Genomic DNA, 12,240 nt, shown 5'->3' with positions numbered 1-12,240 from the left:
TGGCACACAGTTGGTACTCTGCAAATATTTGCTGAATATATGATCCACATAAAGCACTTAGGAGTGCGCTTGGTATCAGTGACTACCAGGTAAAGGTAGCAATGACAACAGTGGTGATGACATTGATAAAGATGAATTCTATTTGAGGCACATAAAAGCCAGGTTCCATGCAGATACAACTGATCCCATTTGACAGATGACGAAACTGAGGGAGGTTCCAAGAGGCAGAGTGACCTGCCCAAGCCATGATGTCAGTGGTGGAACTACACCAGACTCTGCTCTTCTGGTTGGTCATGGGATGGACTTCCCCAAGGCTACAGAGGTGGCTCTTCCTTGGGCAGAAGGCCCTTCTGGGGATGAAAAACGCCCAGTGGAGTAGCCCTGAGTGGGACAAGGGCTTTGGAGCAGGGTGGGCGTTGACAGGCTTGGCTCCTGTGGTGACGCCCAGTGTCTCGTGTACTTCCGGCGATGGAGCTAACACGGCCAAGGGAGCAAGATAAGATTCCCTGTGCAGAAGCCTCCAGAAGCAAAGTCCACTGTGACGTGAGTGTCACATCGCAGCCTGCCAGGCTCCCACAAGTGTAGGAAGTTAGAATCCTGGAAGAAATTCCCTGCAGCCACATCCTAGGACATGTGGCGTTCTTGACATTCCTTTCTGGGAGTTCCTAGCCAAGCTGCACCTCCACAGCCCATTTCCAGCAGTCCCCTGGCATTTTTTTAAGAAAATAGCACCTTCCAGACACCTCGCCTGCCCCACCTCAGCATCTGCCCTCTCTGCCAGTCAATCCTTCTCTCCCAGGAGGAGAACTCAGCCACCCGCTCCTTGCCTGTCAGGTGGCCTGGAGCAGGAAGGCAGCAGGTGCCCTCCAGCCATCGCCACCTCAAAATCAGTCACTTGTCACCATCAGGTGGGATGGTGCACTCACCCCTCGTGCCTTCACATTCAGATCCCTGACAGCACCCCCACGGCCTGACAGCATACCCTAAAAACAGCCTGTGTCCCTTCTAGGCCAGGCCTGGTCCCTCAGAGACAGCAAGGACATCCTTCAGTCAATCCACAAATGTACACGCACACACACCCTCCTCGGCCGTCACCCTCACCATCAGCCTCTCTGTCAGACACAGCACCCCTCACGGCCATTCCATCATTCCATTCTACATGTGCGAATGCCGTCGCCCAGCACACATCCCTCTGAGTCAGCCGGCAGGGCCACCCTGCCAGCACCCTTCTCCTCCACCACCTTCCCCTTAGTGCATCCTCATGCCTCACATCCTTAAGAGTGGGGGACCCCTTCATGGCTAGGACACACATACAGCCCCTCAGCATGACCGCCTCTCCCCACATCCCTCACCTAAGAAATCGCATAAAGCTTGAAGCCAAACATGAGAGCAAATGAATCCCACTCCCAAGCACCTGCAGGAATCCACTCCCACCATGGTATTCTGTTAGGCAGCAGGCACCACAGGCTGCCCACCAGGAAGTGGAGGCCAGAGAAGAAGGGGGGGGGGGGGCAGCGGCAGATTACAACCTGGCATGGGCCCTGCCTGGGGCCTCCGGGTGTCCATCACTCTCTCACCAAAGGGCGCTCAGAACTGGGTCTGCTTTCCACTTGGCTGGCTTCAATAGCAATAAATAATAGCCATAGTCGCTAAACCCCAGTTGTCCAAGTCAGTGGGCCTGAGAGACCACCTAGTGTCTTGTTCCAGTCTACTTATCGTTACTCCTTCCCTCCTAACTAATAGAGAAACTGAGGCTCTGAGAAACCAGGTGACTTGCCCTAGGTCACACAGCCATTTATGGGTAGTGATGTACCCCAGCCTCCTGCCCAAGTGCTTTCCCATCCCCTCCCTTAGACCATGCAGAGAGCTCCAAATGCAGGGGAAAAGAGGGCTCTGCCCTTTGCACCCTTGACATAGAAGCTAAACAGGGACCACAGCTCCCTCCCCTATCCTCATTCTTCCAAAGAAAAAGAAGCATTGCAACCTTGGGATGGCTCCTACCTCTCAAAGGCTCCCAGTGGAACACACAGCCCTGGGCTCTGGCACCTGGTGGTGGGGTGACTGCTGCCCTGCAGAGCCCACGAGCTCTAGAACTGTTAACAGTCTTGTCTTGCTTAATCTCCCTTTCCGCTCCCCAGCGAGCCAATCTCCTGTGCTCATCTACAGGACTTCCTGTGGAAGCGACCACTGGCGGCCCTTTCACAATTTTGCCTGGCACCCCCAGGCATCCCTGCCCTGGTTGGTGTCTTGAAGTGGAGAATGCTGGAGCTGGAAGGGAGGCTGTCCTAAGCAGAGGCTCCAAAGAGTGAGATGGACTGCTCAAGATCACCCAGCCCTTAGTGGTGCAGCCAGGACTGGGCCTGAGTCTCTGGTTGCCAAAGCAATGCCTCATCCCAGACAGCAGCAGGTTGATGGGCACAGCCGTGGCTGAAGCTAAGTGTTTGGGATGCCCCGGGAGAACTGCCCATCCTGCCTCACTTCAGGCCCTCATTCTCAGACAGTGTCTTTGGGCCTCAGGGGAGGCTTTATATCTAAACCACCTTTTAGGGAACAATCTAGTCTGATACCAAAATACATTGTAGAGCTACAACCATCAGAACAGTGTGGAATTGGAGCATGACTATAGACAGATGAATCAGTGGAACAGAATAATGAAATAGACTCAAATATTTGTGGGACAGAAATAGACTCAAATATTTGTGGGAATTTAGTGTATCATAAAGGCACCATTTCAAATCATTGGAGAAGAGATGGTTTATTCAATAAACTGTGTTGGGAGAATGGGCTAGGTACCTGCAAAAACAAAGTTAGAGCTCTAACTCTAAAAGCATTCCAGATGTATAAAAGGCATAAGCATTTTAAAAATCAAAATCACACAATTATATGTTGTTTGGGATTTATTTCAAAATTATTGAAGAGTGGGGAGAATAGGTAGGACATAGATGAAACAAGACTGGCTCTGGCCCTGTTCTGATCCCTGCTGGAGTTAATGAGGATACCGCGGGCCCATTACGTTCTTCTACTTTTCTGTATGTTTGAACAAATGCCATAAGAAATCATGGCATAGTTCATTTGCCATGGTTGCAGAAGAAGGAGGGAAAGAAAAGGAAGGAAGGAGGGAGGGGAGGGAAGGAGGAAGGAAGGAAGGAAGGAAGGAGGAAGAGAGAGAGAGAAAGAAAGAAAGAAGAGAAAGAGAAAGAAGAGAAAGAAAAAGAAAGAAAGAAAGAAAGAAAGAAAGAAAGAAAGAAAGAAAGAAAGAAAGAAAGAAAGAAAGAAAGAAAAGAAAGGAAGGAAGGAAGGGAAGGAAGGAAGGAAGGGAAGGAAGGAAAGAAAGATAGATCTGTCATGGGATAGGCTGGGTGTGGTGGCTCATGACTGTAATCCCAGCACTTTGAGAGGCTGAGGCAGGAGGATCACCTGAGCCCAGGAATTCAAGACCAGTCTGCACAACATGGTGAGACCCCATCTCATTAAAAAATAATAATAGTAAAGAAGAAGAAGAGGAAGAAGAAGAAGAAGAAGGAGGAGGAGGAGGAGGAGGAGGAGGAGGAGAAGGAGGAGGAGGAGAAGGAGGAGGAGAAGAAGAGGAAGAAGGAGGAGGAGGAGGAAGAAGAAGAGAATGAAGAAAAAAAGGGAAGAAAGAGATCATGGGGTAATTTTTAAATAATCTTGGATTAGGCAAGGCCTTTCCAGATATATCGCAAAGCATTAGAAGCCACAAAAGAAAATATTGAGCCATTCAACCATATGGAAACTTTTTTAAAATAAATAAAACTGAATGGCAAAAAAAGGTCACCATTGACAAGTCAAAAGGCAAATAAACTCTGAAAAAGTACTCACATATCATAGAAAATAAGTTAATTTCCTCCCTCTGTAAAGAACTCCTACAGATCAATGAAAGACCAATAATGCATTAGAGAAATTGGCACCATATATGAATAAACAATTCATGGAAAAATAAATATCAATGGATTTAAACATATGAAATACTTTTATAAAAGTAAACATTTCTGTTTATAAAAATATAATAAGAGAAATAAAAGATAAAACTACATACCAACACAAAGAAGATGAGGGTAAAAATAAAAAATAAAACTACACTGAGACATCATTTTCAGCTATTCAACTACTAAGATCCAAAAAGTGATATATTATATCATAAAGGATGTAGGAAACACATTCACACATTATTGGCAGGAATATAAACTGGTACAACTTTTATGAAAAGAAATGTATAATATCTGTCAACATTTAAAATGCAAAAATCTTTCTACCCAGCAATTTCACTTTCAGTCATTGATTCCACAGATGATATACAATATGACAGTATGGAAAGATATTCATTACAGTATTGTCTGTAGTAGCAAAGGATTGGAAATGATCTAAATTTCCATCAGTAGGGAGCTGGTTAAATGAGCTCTGATACATCCGAACACTGGCATACTCTGCACCGTGAAGAAAATGAGAAAGATCCAGGTGGACTGATATGGAATGACCTTCAAGATATTGTGTCATATGAAAAAAGTAAGGTGCAGAACAGTGAGGATAGTGTGCTTTTTATGAAGAAAAAAGTGTATGTGTGTGTATGAAATATATGCAATAGATGAGGGCCGTGATATAGTTAAGTTTTACGTCCTCACCCAAATCTCATCTTGAATTATACTCCCTATGTGTCAAAGGAAGGAAGTGATTGGATTATGGGGGCAGTTTCCCCCATGCTGTTCTCGTAACAGTAAGTGAATTCTCAAGAGATCTGATGGTTTTATAAATGGCAGTTTTTCCTGTGTTTATATACTTTCCTCCCCTGCTGCCATGTGAAGAAGGTCCTTGCTTCCCCTCACCTCCCGCCATGATTGTAAGTCTCCTGAGGCCTCCCCAGCCATATGGAACTGTGAGTCAATTAAACCGCTTTCCTTTGTAAATTACCCAGTTTCCGGTATTTCTCTATAGCAGTATGAAAATGGACTAATACAGGCCAGGTGAGGTGGCTCACGCCTGTAATCCCAGCACCTTTGGAGGCTGAGACAGGCAAATTGCTTGAGCCCAGGAGTTAAAGACCAGCCTGGGCAACAAGGTGAAACCTTGTCTCTATAAAAAATAAACAAAATTAGCCAGGCGTGGTGGCACATGTCTGTAGTACCAGCTACTCTGGAAGCCAACGTGGGAGGATTGCCTGAGCCCTGGAGGTCAAGGCTGCAGTGAGCCGTGATTGCACCACTGCACTCCAGCCTGGGTGGCAGAATGAGGCCCTGTCTCAAAAAAAGAAAAAAATAGATAAGCACACACATTCATATATGTTTGTAAATGCAGAGAATATTTCTGACAGGATATACAAGAAACTAGTCAGATTTGGGCTGGATAGAACTGTTGGGATGGAGGAAGGGGGCAGATTTATGTTTCACTGTTTACTTTTAATGTATTTTATGTTTTGTACTATCTGTATACATTACCTATTCAAAAAGAAGCTTAACAATAGGATGTACATATACAAAGAGAGACTGATGAAAGAAACATGGTAAAATGTTAACATTTAGCAACAATGGTAAAGGGTATATGGGGATTATTTTACTATATTTGCAACTTTTCTGGATGTATAAGATTATTTCAAAACAAAAAGTTTTAAAAATTATTAAATTTAATTTCTAAATAAATGAATATTCTCACAACCAACTATCTGAGGAAACTGATACTCAGAGAGTTTCTGAGGCTTTATTGAACTAAATAAGGCACTCATTTATTTATTATTATTATGATTTTTGAGACAGGGTCTCACCCTGTTGCTTAGGCTGGAGTGCAATGGCACAATCATAGCTCACTGCAGCCTCCCGGGCTCAAGAGATCATTATACCTCAGCCTCCCAAGTAGCTGGGATTATAGGCATGCACCACCACACCCAGCTAATTATTGTATTTTTAGTAGAGATAAGGGTTTCACCATGTTGTCCAGGCTGGTCTGGAACTCCTGGACTCAAGTGATCCACCTGCCTCGGCCTCCCAAAGTGCTGGGATTACAGGCACTAGCCACCACACCTGACTCATTTATTCAACAAATGTTTATTAAGCACTTCTAGGTGCTGGACACTGTGCTACGAAATACAAAATGTAGAAAATACAGAATATGAAAATGTAGAAAATATGAAAATGTAGAAAAATGTAGGGAAAAAAAGCCATATGTAATATAATGCCAAAGAGTGGTAATTGTTTTGGAGAAAAACAAAGTAGACTGAAGGGCTAGAATGGTGGTGTGAGGTGTATTTTAGATGAGGTGCTCAGGGGAGGCCTGAGGAGGTGATGTTGGAAAGGACATGTGAGAAAGAAGATCTGAAAGAAGAGGGTCGAGGGGGAGGGAACAGTGAGCGCCGAGGCCCCGAGGCAGGAGCATGCTTTGTGTGCAAGAGAAACAGCGAGGAGAGCCCCATGGTGGGAGCATGCGCGAGAGGGAAGGGTGGGCTGAGATGGAGACAGAGGTAACAGGCAGGACCCGGAGACCATATGGGCCCATTTGGAGGGCGACATGAACCAACTTAGGTTTGAAAGGGATCCCCCCGCTGCTTTCATTCTGGAGAAGAGGCTATACTAGGCAAAAGCAGCAACAGGGAGACCCGTGAGGAGTTAACATAATCCAGACAAGAGGCAGTGGCTTGGCCGCAGAGGGCAGTAGTGGAGATGATGAAAGGTGGCTGGACTTGGGATATGTACTGAAAGTAGGGCCAACGGGGCTTGCTGCTCTATTTGGGCAGATGCAACAAATCCAGGACCTTCTTTCCAGCAAAGGACTCTCTCCACTCCTCTGAGAACAGAGTGAGGTTGGATTTTTAAGACCCAGCCCTCAGGATCTCAAGGCATCCTCAGTTTATTTGCCCCCCAACCCTCACCGGCCCTGCTCCCCACCATGGAAATAAAAGGGACATGGAGAAGGCAAGAGTGGTCACACCCTCTCGGGTGGAGCCAGAGTGCCAAGGAGTCCTGCGGGTGGTGAGAGCTCAGCCTGGCCTTGTCCTTGGCACCAGCCCCAGGGAAAAAACCTGCCAGGACATACCAAGCGCTAGGAAAAAAATTAGATCCAGGCACGTTTGGAAACGATGGAGCTAACTGAAAAATACGATGTTGCTGAACTTAAAAACACTGTGCTCAGAACTAGGTTTTACAAAAATAGAATCAATGGACAAGGATCAAGGGCAGTGAGACTGTTTTACAATTAGGAAAGTTTTCACACTCACTAATTTTTAATTCCTTACGGATGCTTGAAAGCTCTTCACAGCTTGTTAAATCCTGAAGCAAGATACTCTCCATTCTAGGGCCCTGCAGTGAAAGCTGAGGTGCAAGCTAGGACCTGAGCCTCCCTGCTTCCAGCTACTGGCTCCAAAATAGCTCAAGGATCTTAGGCAAGTGGGCAGTCCCACAGAAAACCAGGGTCAGGAGCTTGCTTCAAAGCTGCATTTGGGTAGCACTTTACATAAGATTGAGAAAACCTAAGTTACATCAAAGACTGAGGAGGTGCACAGAAAGAGATGGGTCCCTGCAAGCCTCCTCTTAGAATTGTCACGGCAGCAGTGGCCCTGGGTGAGGCACTTCCCCTTTCTGGTGTATTGAGCAGGCAGTGTGATCTGGAGTCATCAGCGTGGACATCCTGGCCCCTCACCACTTCCTAGGGGTGTGAGCTCAGGCACTATCTGGCCCATCCATATCTGTGTTCACCTAAAGCTTTGGTAGATAGTTCCTGGCAGGCTAATGATTTCCCACCTCAAATGTCTTCATCCCTCTGGTTTTCTTCACCATTACAGGAATTTGTTCCACCCCATGAGGAGCAATCTGGACTAGGCCCTAGAGGCAGCCCTACCAGTGATGGACAGTGTCTGTAGATACATAGCCTAGGTAGCCAGATAAGTACTCCAGAGAGAAAATTGTAGGGTGTGTTCCGCACGGTTTCCTCGAGGCTCCCTAGCAGGTTTAAGCCCCAGTTGCACACAGTGGAACTTGTTCACTGACACTTTTATTGGCCTTCTCCTTTCCTTTCTCACATTCTCTACTTTCCTGCTGTGCCTCCAGGGACTACCTCCCAGGCAATCCACCTGCACACACGTCCTTGTCTCAAGTTGTTTGGGGAGTGGGGATTGGGGAGTGACTAAGACAGTTACCAGAAATGGCAGAAGCAGGATGGGCTTCTGAAAACAGATCCCTCACCAGTGAAGTGACAACGCGGACCCAAATGCTGGTAGTGAGTAAGGTGGTGATAACTCTTGGCAGACTACAGCATCACAGTGTCCACAATGTGTGTAGTGGATTGGGATGAGGCACAGGTAAAATTTCAGGGGCAACACTGACTTACGCTGTAAGTCTAATACTTGAAAGATACAGGGCAATAGTAATGATAAGGATTGTGGGGTTGGTTGGCTTTTGTTAATTGCCCTAGAAGCCTTGAAGAAAGAGAACTCAGGGTATGTTGTGAAGACAGAACTCCATAAAAGCATTCTAAATGACACTTATCTCTCATGGCCCAAGAGTAGGCTGTGCTGAAAATCAGGCCCAGGATCTGATTGTAAAAGGGGTGAAGCTTCAAGAGAGACTAAAGGCACAGCCTCAGCAGACCTACAACCCCAGGGTTAGAATTCTGATAGGGAAAGAATGGGGCATTAGGACCTGAATGGAGATATTTGGATAGATGCACTTGAGAAGCTTGTACCCTCAGCTTCCTTGAGCTTTCTAGGCCTGCAGAAGGGCTCCTTCCTTTACTAGAGAACAATCACCCATAACCTGAAGACCACACTAATGACTCACCTGAGGTGGATGTCTCACAAGGTGATGCTTATCTTCCTCAAGATCCTTCCCTCCTTCCTTCACTGCCTCTAGACCAGGGTCAGAAAATATTTTCTTAAAGGGCAAGAGAGTAAATATCTTAGATTTGCAGGCCATGTGGTCTCTGTTGCAACTATTCGATTCTACTTTTGCACTTAAAATGACAATGCAAAAACAACCATGGGCAACAGGTAAACAAATAAGTGTGTGTGCATTCCAATAAAACTTTATATACAAAAACAGGCAGCTGGTGCATGGAACTATGGTTTGCCTACCCCTGCTCTAGACCAGTAATTAGGGTCAGGTCTTACCATTGCCCAAGCAGGAAAGTATATAGTCCCCGTTGCTGGAGGAAATAGCTTATTCACAAAAAAAGCTTCAGGTCTGGCTGATATATATTAGTAGGAACAGGAAAACGCATATAGGAGGAGATCTTGAGGATGTGGGACTGGGGCTGGGGGGAGCTGAGGAATACAAAGCTAGATAAAGAGGGTTTTATGGAGGGACCCTTCTTTTGACTCGGAATTTAACAGCCTGGCGAGACCACTGGAGCTGGTCTTAACACACTGCGGAATTGGTCCTTAAGGTTTAGACACAATGATGGCTGACAGTGAGGTGGCAATGCTGAAACGGCCTTGGAAGAGTACTAATGAGGGATTAGAAGGCCCAAAAGGCCTTCCCTTTGCAAAGCAATAAAGAAGTGCCTAGTGAAAGGAGCTCAGTGCTGGGTGTCCTCCATAGCCCAGGTTGACAGAGGAGATACTCCCATGGAATGCCATGGCCACTGTCAATACAGACATTAAGGTTCCGGAAGAGCGGAGACCACATAGGGCCACTTAATCATCAGAGGCAAGGTGGACACAATTATAATGACAGGCAGCAAGGCCTGAATGGTAACCAGGGGTCTTTGATCTGCAGGGCTCTGTAGCAGTGATGTCCTTAGGGCAAGAGAGGTGAGCATTTAATGAGAGTCTTACTTGACTTAACCACAAAAGATCAAAGGTGAGTGAGCAGAGGCTGATGTCAGCTGCCGAGACAGAAAATCTCAATCTCTTACCTAGTTTCCAGCTTTGAGCCAGTTCTGACCCAGGATGCACTGATGGAAGAGAAAGATCCATAATGCCACTATAAATGTATAAAATAAATGTTTCCTTGATTCTTCCCGAAAGCACCCTCTGACTGTTTACCAGAATAGCTGTACAGTGTGGAACTGGGAATAACCAGATCATTTGAGGTCTGTTAGATAAAGGGTTTGAGCTTTCACTGCTTCTAGATGACCCAAAATACCATTGTAGCCTCCTTTTAGAGACGGGGGACATAGAAGGCCAGATGTTAAATAGAGTTCTAGCCAAGCTCATCTCCCAGTGAGTCTGGGGACCTACTCTGTGGTTATTTCCTAGCCCTTGAGTACAAATTGGGATGCATAACTTCACAGATAGCAGAACTCTCACATTCTGCCACATTCTCACGTTCTCTCTCATCTGTAGAATAAGAGCCATTATGGAAAGGAAGACGAAGTAGAAGTCTCTAAAATTATTCCGCTGGTCAAAGTAGTAAATCAGAAGCAATAGCATATCCCAGGTGGGTAGAAATTAGTGATACCTTCAGAGACTTAAAGGATACTGAGGTGGTCCCTACAGTATCTCCATAGGATCCACCACATACTGCCCCTGTAAAAACCCACTGAAGCATGGTGATTGATGATTATCCACAGGGCAGCCCTAATCACAGCCATGATCAGATACTGTATCCTTACTAGAATAGTCTACACAGTCTCTGATGGTAAGAAGCCAATACTATGACAAGTGTGTTCTTTTCAATCCATATCAGGAAAGGGGATCAAAAGTGGTTCACATCCACTTTCCCTACAACAATTTAGAGATCTATCAAATCAGTAAAGTTTTAAGTGGTCAAATAAACCGGGGCATGCTGGGTCATTCCCTCTGTGGTAAAGGACAACTTAGTGTATCTTGCACCTCTTACCATTTCTTTTGTTTTTTTTTTTAATTATACTTTAAGTTCTAGGGTACATGTGCACAACGTGCAGGTTTGATATAGGTATACATGTGCCATGTTGGTTTGCTGCACCCATCAACTCATCATTTACATTAGGTATTTCTCCTAATGCTATCCCTCCCCCAGGCCCCCACCCTCCTCTTACCACTTTTTAATTTGGATTTCAGAGGCAGTGTACTAAAGACCACTCCAGCCCATTTATTGGATGATTTAGTAAGCTGCTATGTTTAAGCGGCGGCCGGAGCAAGAGAGGGCTCTGGAATAGGTGCAGGCTATGGGACAAGCACTTGGGTCACATGCCCCAGTGTATTCCCTGGTCCTGGACTTTTACCTGTGGATAAGTAGACAGTTGTGAAGTCCCTGGAAGTCCCCTCTGGCAGGGAGAGTCTCGTTTCAGAACTCTATGATTCTAGTAGAAAGCTCTGCCCTGTGCAGCAGAGAATTATTCCACATTTGAAAAGTAGTTCTGGGCCAAATTGCAGTGTTGGGGGCAAATAAATGATTATTGTTTTTAGCCACTCAGTCTTGAGTTGGTTAATTATGAATAGATAACCAGAAGATGCATGCAACAGTACCTTGTTTTTTTTTTAATGTTGGATAACTTTCCACTATATAAATATACCACAATTTGCATATCTATTCTGTTATGGACATTTCAGTTATTTCTAGCTTGGGTCTGTTAATAATAATGCTGCTGGAAACATTCTTTTGGTTTTTTCTTTTTTTTTTCTTTTTGAGGGAGACAGACAAGGTCTCACTCTGTTGCCCAGGCTGGAGTGCAGTGGTGCAGTCAGGGCTCACTGTAGCCTCGACTTCCCAAGCTCCTCAAGCGATCCTCCACCTCAGCCTCCCAAGTAGCTGGGATTACAAGCGTGCACCACCATGCCCAGCTAATTTTTGTATTTTTAGTAGAGATAAATATTTCACCATGTTGGCCAGGCTGGTCTTGAACTCTTGGCCTCAAGTGATCTCCTGCCTCAGCCTCCCGAAGCACTGGGATTCTAGGTGTGAGCCACTGCACCTGGCCCAAACAGTTTTTTTAAATAAGAGATCCAATTGCTCCATAACCTTGCCAACGCTTGGCATTGTCAGTCCTTTTTAATCATTCTGGTAAGTGTATGGTGGTATCTTATTGTGGTATCTTAATTTGCATTTATCTGATGAATAATGATGTAAAGCCATAATATATTCTTCACAAAAAGATTACACAATGAACCAAAATATTGACATTGGTGATCTTTGCAGAGGTGTGACAGTAGTTTTTGTTTTGCTGTTGTTTTTTGCAGCACAGTCTTTCTGTTTGCTAAGTTTTCTGCATTCTCTAAATTTAAATGCTTAATTTTTAAAATTATTTTTTAAATTATGAAATCCTTCCCAAAAGCCCATTTATTTGTTCTTATAATAAGGTATAATAAGCACAATAGTAATA

At 45.1% G+C, this 12,240-nt stretch overlaps 1 protein-coding gene across 1 annotated transcript in view; it reads right to left on the bottom strand.

Moving 5' to 3' along the window:
• The window catches only part of RAB44 (RAB44, member RAS oncogene family), a 35,292-nt gene extending 33,201 nt beyond the window's left edge, over nucleotides 1–2,091 (bottom strand). Inside the window, exon 1 of the mRNA XM_024248359.3 lies at nucleotides 2,002–2,091. The gene's annotated coding sequence lies outside the window, so the exon portion shown is untranslated. The remainder of the gene's footprint in view (nucleotides 1–2,001) is intronic.
• Nucleotides 2,092–12,240: the final 10,149 nt, after the last annotated feature.

The sequence above is a fragment of the Pongo abelii genome, chromosome 5, assembly GCF_028885655.2.
Source record: "Pongo abelii isolate AG06213 chromosome 5, NHGRI_mPonAbe1-v2.0_pri, whole genome shotgun sequence".
NCBI classification, from domain to species: domain Eukaryota; kingdom Metazoa; phylum Chordata; class Mammalia; order Primates; family Hominidae; genus Pongo; species Pongo abelii.
The sequence above is the reverse complement of the archived record's forward strand: the minus strand, read 5'-3'. Positions and strand labels throughout refer to the sequence as shown.